General features: G+C 43.5%; 1 protein-coding gene across 2 annotated transcripts in view; it reads right to left on the bottom strand.

The window, feature by feature from the left end:
- The window catches only part of LOC115149549 (netrin receptor DCC-like), a 499,682-nt gene that overhangs the window by 259,627 nt on the left and 223,421 nt on the right, over positions 1-16,634 (bottom strand). The window lies entirely within an intron of this gene.

The raw sequence follows: 16,634 nt of genomic DNA, 5'->3' as shown, positions 1-16,634 counted from the left end.
TAGATGGAACCAGGTCAATAATGACTGACTGAGTAGTGATTAGGTACACACACACACACACACACACACACACACACACACACACACACACACACACACACACACACACACACACACACACTCTCTCTGTGTCTCTGTCTCTCTCTCTATGTCTCTCTCTCACTCTCTTCTGTCTTGGAGAGACATTGTGCCTAGTTTGATTGTTAATGCTGTGAAGCATCCGGTTAGTGTGTGTAGGGCAAATCATACTAAATCCCCGCAATGACCAGGAGTAATGTACACACCACAACTATCATAACCCTCACCAGGAGTCATGTACACACCACAACTATCATAACCCTCACCAGGAGTCATGTACACACCACAACTATCATAACCCTCACAACTTTCACACAGTGCACTCCCAATAAATGATAACCCTAAACTAAGGCCGTGTCCCAAAATAGCACCATATTCCCTAAGAAGTGCACTACTTTTGACCAGAGCCCTATGGGGTAGTGCACTATGTAGGGAATAGGGTGCCATTTGGGGCTCATATTTCAGCTATTGACATTGTCTTCACTAAATTAATTGGGCTGCTAAAAGCCTTAATGAGGCTCATTGAAGTGATTATTATAGAAAATAACAAACATTCATTATCCAAATCGCAGCCACTAAGGCAGCGTCTCAAATGGCATCCTATACCCGATATAGTGTTATGGATTCTGGTCAAAAGTAGTCCACTATATAGGGGGAAAGGGTACCGTTTAGGCTGCAGACTAGGTTCTCATCGGTCTGCATTCATTCATACACACCTAATGCATCAGCTCAAGGTGTTATGGTCTAGAAAGATAACTCCAGTGAGAGAAATAACACAGTTATAGGGTACACTGCATGATGCAGTATTATAGTATGTCTGGGTTATAGGGTACACTGCATAATGCAGTATTATAGTATGTCTGGGTTATAGGGTACACTGCATAATGCAGTATTATAGTATGGCTGGGTTATAGGGTACACTGCATAATGCAGTATTATAGTATGGCTGGGTTATAGAGTACACTGCATAATGCTGTATTATAGTATGGCTGGGTTATAGGGTACACTGCATAATGCAGTATTATAGTATGGCTGGGTTATAGGGTACACTGCATAATGCAGTATTATAGTATGGCTGGGTTATAGGGTACACTGCATAATGCAGTATTATAGTATGTCTGGGTTATAGAGTAAACAGCACAATGCAGTATTATAGTATGGCTGGGTTATGGAGTACACTGCGTAATGCAGTATTATAGTATGGCTGGGTTATAGGGTACACTGCATAATGCAGTATCATAGTATGGCTGGGTTATAGAGTACACTGCATAATGCAGTATCATAGTATGGCTGGGTTATAGAGTACACTGCATAATGCAGTATTATAGTATGGCTGGGTTATAGAGTACACTGCATAATGCTGTATTATAGTATGGCTGGGTTATAGGGTACACTGCATAATGCAGAATTATAGTATGGCTGGGTTATAGAGTACACTGCATAATGCAGTAGTATGGCTGGGTTATAGGGTACACTGCATAATGCAGTAGTATGGCTGGGTTATAGGGTACACTGCATAATGCAGTAGTATGGCTGGGTTATAGGGTACACTGCATAATGCAGTAGTATGGCTGGGTTATAGGGTACACTGCATAATGCAGTATTATAGTATGGCTGGGTTATAGAGTACACTGCATAATGCAGTAGTATGGCTGGGTTATAGGGTACACTGCATAATGCAGTATTATAGTATGGCTGGGTTATAGGGTACACTGCATAATGCAGTATTATAGTATGTCTGGGTTATAGGGTACACTGCATAATGCAGTAGTATGGCTGGGTTATAGGGTACACTGCATAATGCAGTAGTGTAGTATGTCTGGGTTGAGAGGTCTGTAAATGGAAGTGATTGACACCGGCTAGACGGCTATGTTTAAAACGAGGTAAACACTCCATACAGCCATAGTCAAGGCCTATATGAGTATGGTGTACATATAAGAACATTCGTGTTTGACAATGCCTGCATCTCGTTCATGCTAGCAATGCTAATCTCTTGTATTAATCTGATTCATTTGTAGTTAACGTTGTAATCCTAATCTACAAACTGTAGCTGGTCTGCAGGATCATATTAATATCTATATATCATATATCATATATAATATCTAATACATTCCTTTTTCACCACCATTCTATTGTATTAGCATCTATAGTCCTCTGTTAGCCTGGTCCGCGATCTGTTTGTACTGTCTGCTAGCCTGGTCCGCGATCTGTTTGTACTGTCTGGTAGCCTGGTCCCATATCAGTTTGTACCATCTGTTAGCCTGGTACCAGGTCTGTTTGTACTGTCTGTTAGCCTGGTCCCATATCAGTTTGTACTGTCTGGTAGCCTGGTCCCAGATCAGTTTGTACTGTCTGTTAGCCTGGTACCATATCAGTTTGTACTGTCTGTTAGCCTGGTACCAGGTCTGTTTGTACTGTCTGTTAGCCTGGTACCAGGTCTGTTTGTACTGTCACTAGCCTGGTACCAGGTCTGTTTGTACTGTCACTAGCCTGGTACCAGGTCTGTTTGTACTGTCACTAGCCTGGTACCAGGTCTGTTTGTACTGTCACTAGCCTGGTACCAGGTCTGTTTGTACTGTCTATTACCCTGGTACCAGGTCTGTTTGTACTGTCTATTAGCCTGGTACCAGGTCTGTTTGTACTGTCTGGTAGCCTAGTCCCATATCAGTTTGTACCATCTGTTAGCCTGGTACCAGGTCTGTTTGTACTGTCTGTTAGCCTGGTACCAGATCAGTTTGTACTGTCTGGTAGCCTGGTCCCAGATCAGTTCGTTCTGTCTTGCCAACTCCTATGGTCAGTGTCACCATAGGGAATGACCAATCACATTACATTGTATTCGTCCCGTGCTTGGTAAACAACAGCTATAGGCTAACAGTGAAATGCTTCCTGGTGGGCTGTTTCCAACAAGGCAGAGAGAAAGATAGAAATAACAGAAAAAGAAATAGATACACAATGAGTAACGATAACTTGGCTATATAGACGGAGTACCAGTACAGAGTAACGATAACCAGGCTATATAGACGGAGTACCAGTACAGAGTAACGATAACCAGGCTATATAGACGGAGTACCAGTACAGAGTAACGATAACTAGGCTATATAGATGGAGTACCAGTACAGAGTAACGATAACTTGGCTATATAGACGGAGTACCAGTACAGAGTAACGATAACTTGGCTATATAGACGGAGTACCAGTACAGAGTAACGATAACTTGGCTATATAGACGGAGTACCAGTACAGAGTTGATGTGCAGGGATACGAGGTAGTTGAGGTAGATATGTACATACAGGTAGGGATAAAGGGACTAGGCAACAAGATAGATAATAAACAGCAGCAGCAATGTATGTGATGAGTCATAGTTAGTTCAAAGGGAGGTCAATGCGGATAGTCCGGGTAGCCATTTAGCAGTCTTGTTTAGCAGTCTTATAGCTTGGGGGGTTTAGAAGCTGTTCAGAGTTCTGTTGGTTCCAGACGTGGTGCATCGGTACCGCTTGCCGTGATTTAGCGGAGAAAGCAGTCTATGACTTGGGTGGCTGGATTCTATATATTTCTGACACCGCCTGGTATAGAGGTCCTGGATGGCAGGGAGCTCAGCCCTAGTAATGTACTGAGCCGTCCGCTCCACCATCTGTAACATCTGGCGGTTGGATGCCAAGCAGTTGCCATACAGGTGATGCAGTCAGTCAAGACGCTCTCAATGGTGCAGGTGTATAACTTTTTGAGGATCTGAGGGCCCGTGACAAATCTTTTCAGCCTCCTGAGGGGGAAGAGGCGTTGTCGTGCCCTCTTCACGACTGTGCTGGTGTGTTTGGACCATGATAAATCCTTAGTGATGTGGACACAGAGGAACTTGAAGCTCTCGAGCCGCTCCACTACAGCCCAGTCGATGTGGATGAGGGGCGTGCTCAGCCCTCCGTTTCCTGTATTCCACGCTCTTTTGCTGCCGTTGAAGAAAAGGTTGTTGTCTTGGCACCACGTATAAGCAGAACAAACAGTTATGTTGCATGATGTATATTAATATTGCTACTTGTACTATAGGGAATTAACTCCACTTCTCACCGTGTTAACAAAAAGCAAAACAATATAAAAAATATAATTTTTATTTTCAGAATGTTATATTACACTTTCACTCTAGCCTTGTACAGAAAGAAAAATATTTTCCAAGAAATGCCCTGAGCTCTGCTGTAATGTGTTTTAAATTGCTTAGCCAAAACAACAGGCTGTAAGATAATGGTGTTCAGAGCAGCCCCTCTATGTTAAACTTGTTATGAATTGAAGGCTAAACAAATACCTTAAGTTGTAAAGGGAATGTTATGACAGCAATAACAAAACTGCTTCTGTTGGAATCAGAAACATTAAAAGTAAGTCTTGTTAAAAAAATAAAAAATAAATAAAAAAAACACTACATTTTTCACCTCAATGTCAAACTTTATTAATACCAGACAAACATGCTCCATGAATGACACTTATTGTTAAAGTTTCCAGGAAAACTTATACGGTATTATATTGTAAAATTCCTCAGAATTCCAGGACTTATTCGTTTCAAGGGGGTGTAGAGGTGTAGAGGTTGTCCCTGTTTCTATTTTATTGTCTTTATTTAAATCAGTGGACAAAAGCACATCCTCACCCTCCAACCTCATGGGTTTTTATTCCTTCAAAGCTCGCCATACAGAATGTGTTGAAATAGGTCCCGTGTGGCTCAGTTGGGAGAGCATGGTGTTTCCAACGCCAGGGTTGTTGGTTCGATTCCCACGGGGGGGGGACAAGTACGGAAAAAAATGTATGAAATGTATGCATTCACTACTGTAAGTCGCTCTGGATAAGAGCGTCTGCTAAATGACTAAAATGTAAAAATCTAAGGAGAAGTCAGACAGCTGACAGCACCACACTTTATAATCAACCACTAATAAACTAACTGTACATATATTCACCTCAGCAGGAGCACAAAATACCATTTTTATTATTATACTTTTAGAGACAAACTCAAAGTTACCTTTCTATATTTCAATGAATTAAAGATTAAGCTTGTTAAACTGTCTTTTGCTGTTTGGGAGTTCCTCGTTGCCTCTCTTGGCACCTTGTCAAAAAATATTCGATAAGCTTGTTTGCAGGATTCAAGGTCCCTAACCCTGTTTGAGTTAGTACGTGAGACTCATTATTTGAAAATCACTGTTCTGATGAAAAACAAACAGCAAAAGGATTTTCGATACATGGTAGCTTGCAGGTGAAAGTGATTTTTTAATTTAGTGTTACATATTCTACAAACTGAGCAAGATTTGATAAGCTAATTGCCTTGTGTCCGTAGGTATGGAGGGAAGCCCGCTGAAGGCAAAGAAAGAGAGAGATGAAGCCTATTTACACAGAAGAATATCAATCCATGTATCTCTCAGGAGTAGGAGTGTACATATAGTTCAGGAACTAAACGAAAGATGATGCAACACTGAGACATTACTCTTGTAGAAACTTTGAGGTAAGTTCAGACAGAGACACAAGGATTCAGACAAAAACCTCAGGGTAAATTAAAACACTTCACCTTCAATTCTAATCGTTAGACGGTATTTATCATTGGTTTCTCTAACAGATCAACTCTCCAACAGTATCTGCAATAGTCTGAAGTAAACAGACAGAGCAATCTCAATTGGAGAATGTGTTGTCAGTCCCAAGCTGCCATTTTCTGATGCCTCTCCTCTCCTCTCCTCTCCTCTCCTCTCCTCTCCTCTCCTCTCCTCTCCTCTCCTCTCCTCTCCTCACTGTTACTACGGTAACCAACCTGCTCCAGGCAGTTACTTACTATGGAAACCAACCTGCTCCAGGCAGTTACTACGGTAACCAACCTGCTCCAGGCAGTTACTACGGTAACCAACCTGCTCCAGGCAGTTACTATGGTAACCAACCTGCTCTAGACAGTTACTATGGTAACCAACCTGCTCCAGGCAGTTACTATGGTAACCAACCTGCTCCAGGCAGTTACTATGGAAACCAAACTGCTCCAGGCAGTTACTATGGTAGCCAACCTGCTCCAGACAGTTACTATGGTAACCAACCCGCTCCAGGCAGTTACTATGGTAACCAACTTGCTCCAGGCAGTTACTTACTATGGTAACCAACCTGCTCCAGGCAGTTACTACGGTAACCAACCTGCTCCAGGCAGTTACTATGGTAAGCAACCTGCTCCAGGCAGTTACTATGGTAACCAACCTGCTCCAGGCAGTTACTATGGTAGCCAACCTGCTCCAGACAGTTACTATGGTAATCAACCCGCTCCAGGCAGTTACTATGGTAACCAACCTGCTCCAGACAGTTACTATGGAAACCAACCTGCTCCAGGCAGTTACTTACTATGGAAACCAACCTGCTCCAGGCAGTTACTATGGTAACCAACCTGCTCCAGGCAGTTACTATGGTAACCAACCTGCTCCAGGCAGTTACTATGGTAGCCAACCTCCTCCAGACAGTTACTATGGTAACCAACCCGCTCCAGGCAGTTACTATGGTAACCAACCTGTTCCAGACAGTTACTACGGTAACCAACCTGCTCCAGGCAGTTACTTACTATGGTAACCAACCTGCTCCAGGCAGTTACTACGGTAACCAACCTGCTCCAGGCAGTTACTATGGTAACCAACCTGCTCCAGGCAGTTACTATGGTAGCCAACCTCCTCCAGACAGTTACTATGGTAACCAACCCGCTCCAGGCAGTTACTATGGTAACCAACCTGTTCCAGACAGTTACTACGGTAACCAACCTGCTCCAGGCAGTTACTTACTATGGTAACCAACCTGCTCCAGGCAGTTACTACGGTAACCAACCTTCTCCAGGCAGTTACTACGGTAACCAACCAGCTCCAGGCAGTTACTACGGTAACCAACCTGCTCCAGGCAGTTACTATGGTAGCCAACCTGCTCCAGACAGTTACTATGGTAACCAACCCGCTCCAGGCAGTTACTATGGTAACCAACCTGCTCCAGGCAGTTACTATGGTAACCAACCTGCTCCAGACAGTTACTATGGTAATCAACCTGCTCCAGGCAGTTACTATGGTAACCAACCTGCTCCAGGCAGATACTTACTATGGTAACCAACCTGCTCCAGGCAGTTACTATGGTAACCAATGAAGGATGAAGGTATTAGGCCAGACAGACACTTACTATGGATGAAGGTATTAGGCCAGACAGACACTTACTATGGATGAAGGTATTAGGCCAGACAGACACTTACTATGGATGAAGGTATTAGGCCAGACAGACACTTACTATGTATGAAGGTATTAGGCCAGACAGACACTTACTATGTATGAAGGTATTAGGCCAGACAGACACTTAGTATGGATGAAGGTATTAGGCCAGACAGACACTTACTATGGATGAAGGTATTAGGCCAGACAGACACTTACTATTACATTTACATTTAAGTCATTTAGCAGACGCTCTTATCCAGAGCGACTTACAAATTGGTGCATTCACCTATAATATCCAGTAGAACAACCACTTTACAATAGTGCATCTAAATCTTTTAAAGGGGGGGGGGGGGTTAGAAGGATTACTTTATCCTATCCCAGGTATTCCTTAAAGAGGTGGGGTTTCAGGTGTCTCCGGAAGGTGGTGATTGACTCCGCTGTCCTGGCATCGTGAGGGAGCTTGTTCCACCATTGGGGTGCCAGAGCAGCGAACAGTTTTGACTGGGCTGAGCGGGAACTGTGCTTCCTCAGAGGTAGGGAGGCGAGCAGGCCAGAGGTGGATGAACGCAGTGCCCTTGTTTGGGTGTAGGGCCTGATCAGAGCCTGAAGGTACGGAGGTGCCGTTCCCCTCACAGCTCCGTAGGCAAGCACCATGGTCTTGTAGCGGATGCGAGCTTCAACTGGAAGCCAGTGGAGAGAGCGGAGGAGCGGGGTGACGTACTATGGATGAAGGTATTAGGCCAGACAGACACTTACTATGGATGAAGGTATTAGGCCAGACAGACACTTACTATGGATGAAGGTATTAGGCCAGACAGATACTTACTATGGATGAAGGTATTAGGCCAGACAGATACATAGTCTCCTCTGTAGTCTAATGTTACTCTCCAAGAGGACAGGGGTTGAACATTGTGGTATTGGTTACTGTTGCTATTATCAGAGATATATTTATTTATTTTAAACAAATATACATACATTTAAACTTGCAGCAGGAGAAAATGGATTTCCCCAAATGGCACCCTATTCCTGGGCCCTGGTCTAAAGTAGTGTACTATATAGGGAATAGGGTTCCATAGGGCTCTGGTCTAAAGTAGTGTACTATATATAGGGAATAGGGTTCCATAGGGCTCTGGTCTAAAGTAGTGTACTATATAGGGAATAGGGTGGCATTTAGGATGTAGACAATGCTTCCGGCCAGGTAGGGATAGTATTCATTTAACTTTCATTTAACCTTTATTTAACCTTTATTTAACTAGGCAAGTCAGTTAAGCACAAATTATTGGGGGTGTTGGAATTAAAAATGAAAAATAAAATATGGGACAAAACACACATCACGACAAGAGAGACAACACAACACTACATAAAGAGAGACCTAAAACAACAACATAGCATGGCAGCAACACATGAAAAAACAGCATGGTAGCAACACAACATGACAACAATATGGTTGCAACACAACATGACAACAACATGGTAGCAACACAGCATGGTAGCAACACAACATGTTAGCAACACAACATGACAACAACATGTTAGCAACACAACATGACAACAATATGGTTGCAACACAACATGACAATAACATGGTAGCAACACAGCATGGTAGCAACACAGCATGGTAGCAACACAACATGGTAGCAACACAACATGACAACAACATGGTAGCAACACAACATGACAACAACGTGGTAGCAACACAACATGACAACAACGTGGTAGCAACACAACATGACAACAACATGGTAGTAACACAACATGGTAGCAGCACAACATGGTACAAACATTATTGGGCCCAGACAACAGCACAAAGGGTAAGAAGGTAGAGACAACAATACATCACACAAATCAGCCACAACTGTCAATAAGAGTGTCCATGATTCAGTCTTTGAATGAAGAGATTGAGATAAAACTGTCCAGTTTGAGTATTTTTTGCAGCTCGTTCCAGTCGCAAGCTGCTGCGAACTGAAAAGACGAGCGACCCAGGGATGTGTGTGCTTTGGAGACCTTCAACAGAATGTGACTGGCAGAGCAGGTGTTGTATGTGGAGGATGAGGGCTGCAGTAGATATCTCAGATAGGGGGGAGTGAACGGGTGTTGTATGTGGAGGATGAGGGCTGCAGTAGATATCTCAGATAGGGGGGAGGTGAGGCCTAAGAGGGTTTTATAAATAAGCATATTATAAATAAGCATAAACCAGTGGGTCTTGCGACGGGTAAACAGAGATGACCAGTTTACAGAGGAGTATAGAGTGCAGTGATGTGTCCTATTAGGAGCATTGGTGGCAAATCTGATGGCCGAATGGTAAAGAACATCTAGCCGCTCGAGAGCACCCTTACCTGCCGATCTATAAATTACGTCTCCGTAGTCTAGCATGGGTAGGATGGTCAGAGTAGAGATGACAGTAGCTACTGCCAGGTAGGGAGAGTAGAGATGACAGTAACTACTGCCAGGTAGGGAGAGTAGAGATGACAGTAACTACTGCCAGGTAGGGAGAGTAGAGATGACAGTAACTACTGCCAGGTAGGGAGAGTAGAGATGACAGTAGCTACTGCTAGGTAGGGAGAGTAGAGATGACAGTAGCTACTGCCAGGTAGGGAGAGTAGAGATGACAGTAGCTACTGCCAGGTAGGGAGAGTAGAGATGACAGTAACTACTGCCAGGTAGGGAGAGTAGAGATGACAGTAACTACTGCGAGGTAGAGAGAGTAGAGATGACAGTAGCTACTGCCAGGTAGGGAGAGTAGAGATGACAGTAGCTACTGCCAGGTAGGGAGAGAAGAGATAACAGTAACTACTGCCAGGTAGGGAGAGTAGAGATGACAGTAGCTACTGCCAGGTAGGGAGAGTAGAGATGACAGTAACTACTGCCAGGTAGGGAGAGTAGAGATGACAGTAACTACTGCCAGGTAGGGAGAGTAGAGATGACAGTAGCTACTGCCAGGTAGGGAGAGTAGAGATGACAGTAACTACTGCCAGGTAGGGAGAGTAGAGATGACAGTAGCTACTGCCAGGTAGGGAGAGTAGAGATGACAGTAACTACTGCCAGGTAGTGAGAGTAGAGATGACAGTAACTACTGCCAGGTAGGGAGAGTAGAGATGACAGTAACTACTGCCAGGTAGGGAGAGTAGAGATGACAGAGGGGGGGGGGGATTGGTATCTGTAGGGGCCATAGGAAGTGATGGGAATCTCTTATCAGTTTGTGGGTGATAGGAGAGACTTAGCGAGGCACGGTGAGCATATGAAAGAGTTACGGGTGTGACTTTGCATTAATGACAATGAGGAGAGGACGTGACCACGCTTCCTTCCAAACCTGACACTTTCTGGCAAAAACTGAAAATATAACCAACTAACCCACCCAGCCAGGAAGCACCAGCCAACCAGCCAACCAGCCAGGAAGCACCAGCCAACCAGCCAGTTAACCAGGAAGCACCAGCCAACCAGCCAACCAGCCAGTCAACCAGGAAGCACCAGCCAACCAGCCAGTCAACCAGGAAGCACCAGCCAACCAGCCAGTCAACCAGGAAGCACCAGCCAACCAGCCACCTAACCAGGAAGCACCAGCCAACCAACCAGCCAGCCACCTAACCAGGAAGCACCAGCCAACCAACCAGCCAACCAGGACACACCAGCCAACCAACCAACCAGCCACCTACCCAGGAAGCACCAGCCAACCAACCAGCCAACCAGGACGCACCAGCCAACCAACCAACCAGCCACCTACCCAGGAAGCACCAGCCAACCAACCAATGCTTACAAACTCAGAGAAATGTAGGCTATAATCCACAAACAACACATCCTGGTCTACAATCTACAGACAATACATCCTCGTCTACAATCAACACAATACATTAAGTATGTGTGGATTATTAGCAGTAGGATAATATGAAAACTCTTCACAAATAACAAGGGATCAGAAACTGAAATTAAATGACATGTGGAATTTAAAAAAAAAATACTCACAACAGAAACCTATTTTCAGTGTGAAAGAAGAAACATGGAGGTGCTTTAGTATTAAATACATTTAAAAAAAAAATGTTTTATTGAATATCTGAAACGTATAATATACTTCGGTCATCCAACAGACTCCCATTCAGAGCGACACACAGAAACATCCAGGGTCAATAACTACATCATACCAGTCATCCAACAGACTCCCATTCAGAGCGACACACAGAAGCATCCAGGGTCAACGCCCTGCTCAAGGGTTCGTTGACAGATCTCCCACCAGGCCAAAAAACGTGAACCCGAACCCTCCAAGATCCCCCCCCACAGTTCCCCAATAGCTGTCCCTTAACCATTCGAGACCCCTCCCACAGTCCCCACCCCCAAGAACCCCCCAATGCACCAACAACCAATAGAATGAACTAAAGAGATAAAAGGAAAAGACAGAAGAAAACAGCAAACAACAATACAAAAAAATATATAAAATAAAATAAATTCTAACAAAGGACATCAAGGACAACTGAAATCATAACAGCAATGCCAACTGTATATGTTTGTGTGCATGTCTGACACTATTACATGTATGTGTGTGTTCTTGTATGTGTTTATTTGAATGAGAGTGTGTGTATATGCATGTGTACAAACACCTGCACGGCATCAGCCTCAGGCAAACCGGCATTAGTTGTAAAAACACTGCCACTTAGTGTCAATCAAATGTACTTTTTTACTGTTTTAGATGGACTTTTCATTTTTTTTTATCTTTGACCATCATTCTATCTCCCACACAGCAACTCTACTCCCACTTGTCTCCAATTCCACATCCCAACCTTCAGCTTCCCTCAGCCCATCCCATCTATCTCTGCTGGCCACTCACTTCGGGTTTCTACGAAACACATATCTTTCAACTATGCTGTGATGTTTAACGTACAATTTCAATCTATCTAATCGAATAGAATCCACAGATTGTGATTTGAAGATAAATACTTTTACTAAGAGTATTAGTATATTAGTCATTGACTGACCCTGGTCTCTCCAGATCTCCTAACAGTACTATTTCTAGGGTCAATTTTAGATCAATGCTATGCAATTTCAGCCATTCCTGATCCTGAGACCAGAAACAGGCTACCTGAGGGCAATACCAAAATAAATGGTCTATTGATTATGTATCCTCACAACAAAATCTGCAGAGCTTCAATGATTTTATTCCCCAAATATTCAACATTTTGTTGGTGGCAATAATTCTATATAATAATTTTAGCTGAAAAGCACAAAGTCTTGAATCTTACATTGTTTTATATATCAACTCATACTCGTACTATGGAATGGTACATCAAAAATGTCTTCCCAACTATTTAGCAATTTGTATGGCACAGTCGTCAACATCCTGGTCCTCAAATGAAACTGGTATACCTCCCTATTTATGCTATTTTTATTCCTCCAACAGTTATGATCTGTTATAATGGGCAGACAGACCAGTTCCCTACCTCCTCCCGCTGCCACCCTCCTCCTCCATTTTTGGGGTAATGCTGTTATCAATTGGTTGTACACTTGGACTGAGCAGACCTTCCCGTACAATTCTGATAACTCCATGAAGGACATAACTCTACCATTCCAATTTACAATATCATTTAAGAACAAAATACCCTTTTCAAAAATCAAAATACCTAATCTCAACCCACCCAATTCATATTCATTATATAGATAGGCACGCTTTATTTTGTCTGGTTTAGCGTCCCAGATAAAGCAACATATTTTTGCTCATATGATTTGAAAAACGAATCATCAGGAGTAGGCAGCGCCATAAGTAAGTGAGTAAACTGAGATATGACTAAGGAGTTAATCACGGCAATTTCTCCATAAATAGACAGGTATTTACCTCTCCATGGTTGCAGGATCTTGTCTATTTTTACAAGTTTTCTATTGAAATTCATTGTGGAGAGCTTATTTATATCTTTTGTGATATGAATACCGAGTATGTCTACTTCACCATCAGCCCATTTTATAGGTAAACTGCAGGGTAATGTAAAAGTTGTATTTTTTAAAGATCCAATACGTACAATTGTACACTTAGGTTTTAGATTTTAGTCCAGAGAGTACAGAAAAGTTATCTAGATCTTCATTGCAGGGATCTAGCTTGCGGATTTAATATAAAACTTGAGCCATCGGCATATATGGACATCTTTGTTTTTAAGCCTTGGATTTCTAATCTTCTAATGGTTTTATTGAATCTGATTTTAATAGATTTTAATAGCATTTCGAAGGCCATAACGAATAGATATGTTGACAGCAGACACCCTTGTTTAACTGCTCTTGACAATTGAAAACTTTCTAAAAAGTAGCCGTTATTCACTATTTTACACCTGGGGTTGCTATACATTATTTTTACCCATTTTATAAGAGAATTAGCGAAATTGAAAATATCCATGCATTTATAAATAAAATCAATTTTTACTTTATCAAATGCATTTTCAAAATCCACTATAAATACCAGGCCTGGCTTCTTATATGTTTCATGATGTTCTATTATTTCTAGTATTTGTCGTATATTATCTCCAATGTATCGTCCATGTAAAAAACCTGTCTGATCAGGATGAACAATACCTGGTAAAACCCTTTTAATTCTGAGTGCTATGCATTTTGCTAGTATTTTTGCATCACAACATTAAAGTGCAAGCGGCCTCCAGTTTTTCAGATAGACTGGGTCTTTATATTTGCCATCTGGGTCTTGTTTTAATAACATAGAAATCAGACCTTCCTGCTGAGTACCTGACAGACTACCATTTCTATAGGAGTAGTTAAAACAATCTATTTTTTTTGTAATAGAATACATTAGATCGTTCTTGAATAAGTTCCTCAAGTTCTTTTTGTTTTTCCTCTAACTTATTTTGTATCTCTGTAGTATTGTTTTTATTGCTATCGATCTGTACTATTACAGATATTCCAGCTGCTTAGCTACCGTTACCTGCTTCAACAGCTAGGTTGTGGACCAAATGGCACCCTATTCCCTATGTAGTGCACTGTTTTAACCAGGACCACGTAGGGTGCCATTTGGGACAGAGTGGGAGCCATAATTCACACAGTAGCTACACCCAGGGCTCTGGTCAAATTAATTAGAGGATGTATCATATCATACGTCTTTATCTGAGACCAGGTTGCTTGTTGCGCCATGACAACAAAGGAGAATTATGAGGATAATTACGTCGGCGGTTAGGAGAACGAACGACAAAGGTTAGGAGAAGTAAGGAGAAGTAACGACAAAGTTTAAAGTCATTCATGATAGAGGTTAGGAGAACTAACCACCAAGGTTAGAAGAACAAACGATAAAGGAGAACTAACGGCAAAGGCTAGGTGAATTTACGTAGCAGGTTAGGTGAATTATGTTAAGTTTAGAATAAGGGTTAGGGGATGCTACAGTTGTTCCCGACGACACTTGAACATGCAACCTTTGGATCGCTAGACTGTCGCGGATTACGCCCACCCATCCTCCCTGACCAACCTCTCTCATTTGGATTTTGGTCTAATGTAACTAGACCATCAGTAGGTGTCATACGTCTTGTAGGTGCTCAGAAATACATCCAAGTATATTTCGTATGGCTCTGACGCCAGCTTGGGTGCTCTCTGTGTGAGATAACACAAATCCCCACCATAAGTGTTTTTCAGCCCCGCCATCTGCCACAGTAACTATCCTTCCCTGAGAGAGAGAGAGAGAGAGAGAGAGAGAGAGAGTGAGAGAGAGAAGAGGGGGGATATGGGGAGAGGACAGAGAGAGAGAGGGGGGAGGGGTAGAGAGAGAGGACAGAGAGAGAGCGAGAGAAAGAGAGAGGGGGGTAGAGAGAGAGGGGGGAGGGGCATAGAGGGAGGGGGAGAGAGAGAGAGGGGGAGGGGTAGAGAGAGAGAGAGAGAGAGAGAGAGAGCAGTTCTCTTCTCCAAATCCATCTGTGGCAGATTCTATCCACAGTTCCGCTCTCTCCTCTCTCCATCCCTCTCTCGTCTCTCTATCCCTCTCTCCTCTCTCCATCCCTCTCTCGTCTCTCCATCTCTCTCTCCTCTCCCCATCCCTCTCTCGTCTCTCCATCCCTATCTCCTCTCTCCATCTCTCTCTCCTCTCTCCATCTCTCTCTCCTCTCTTCATCCCTCTCTCCATCTCTCTCTTGTCTCTCCACCCCTCTCTGATCTCTCCATCCCTCTCTCATCTCTCCATCCCTCCCTCCTCTCTCCATCTCTCTCTTGTCTCTCCACCCCTCTCTCCTCTCTCCATCCCTCTCTCCTCTCTCCATCTCTCTCTCCATCCCTCTCTCATCTCTCCATCCCTCTATCCTCTCTCCATCTCTTTCTCCTTCCCTCTCTCCTCTCTCTATCCCTCTCTCGTCTCTCCATCCCTCTCTCATCTCTCCATCCCTCTCTCCTCTCTCCATCTCTCTCATCCCTCTCTCATCTCTCCATCCCTCTCTCCTCTCTCCATCCCTCTCTCCTCTCTCCATCCCTCTCTCGTCTCTCCATCCCTCTCTCATCTCTCCATCCCTCTCTCATCTCTCCATCCCTCTCTCGTCTCTCCATCCCTCTCTCGTCTCTCCATCCCTCTCTCATCTCTCCATCCCTCTCTCATCTCTCCATCCCTCTCTCCTCTCCTCCATTCAAAAAGCCATTACTGTCCATGCATCCGTCTACCACAGCCATCCCCATCAGAATTATAGCAATAACTAATGTGCCAAACATATGTGAAGGCCTCTGATTCCTGCTTCCTCTCCAAGTCTACGTCCCACATGGCACCCTATATAGTGCACTACTTTAGACCAGGGCCAAAAGGGTTCCGGTCAAAAGTAGTGCACTAAATATGGAATAGGGTGCCATTTAAGATGCTGCCTGTAAGTGATGGCGTGCATTGCATTCACAGACTGGGATGTACTGCATGCATGTGGGCAAACTGTTGAAAATGGACTTGACACATTAACCTTACTCTGTTTTAGCTGAAGATCAGGTTTGGAATCCCTGGTCAAATAAAGGAAGGAAAGAGAGAGGGACATAGAGAAATAGAAACACAGACACACACAGACAGAAACCAAAACAGAGAGAGACTGATTGACAGAGACAGAGACAGACACACACAGACAGAAACCAAAACAGAGAGAGACTGATTGACAGAGACAGAGACAGAGACAGACACACACAGACAGAAACCAAAACAGAGAGAGACTGATTGACAGAGACAGAGACAGAGACAGACAGAAACCAAAACAGAGAGAGACTGATTGACATAGACAGAGACAGAGACAGACACACACAGACAGAAACCAAAACAGAGAGAGACTGATTGACAGAGACAGAGACAGAGACAGAGACAGACAGACAGACAGACAGACAGACAGACAGACAGACAGACAGACAGACAGACAGACAGACAAAGAGAGTCAGAAAGAGAGAGAAAGAGCAATGT

Source organism: Salmo trutta, chromosome 15 (assembly GCF_901001165.1).
Source record: "Salmo trutta chromosome 15, fSalTru1.1, whole genome shotgun sequence".
In the NCBI taxonomy this organism is placed as follows: domain Eukaryota; kingdom Metazoa; phylum Chordata; class Actinopteri; order Salmoniformes; family Salmonidae; genus Salmo; species Salmo trutta.
This window is presented reverse-complemented; position numbering and strand designations above follow the sequence as displayed.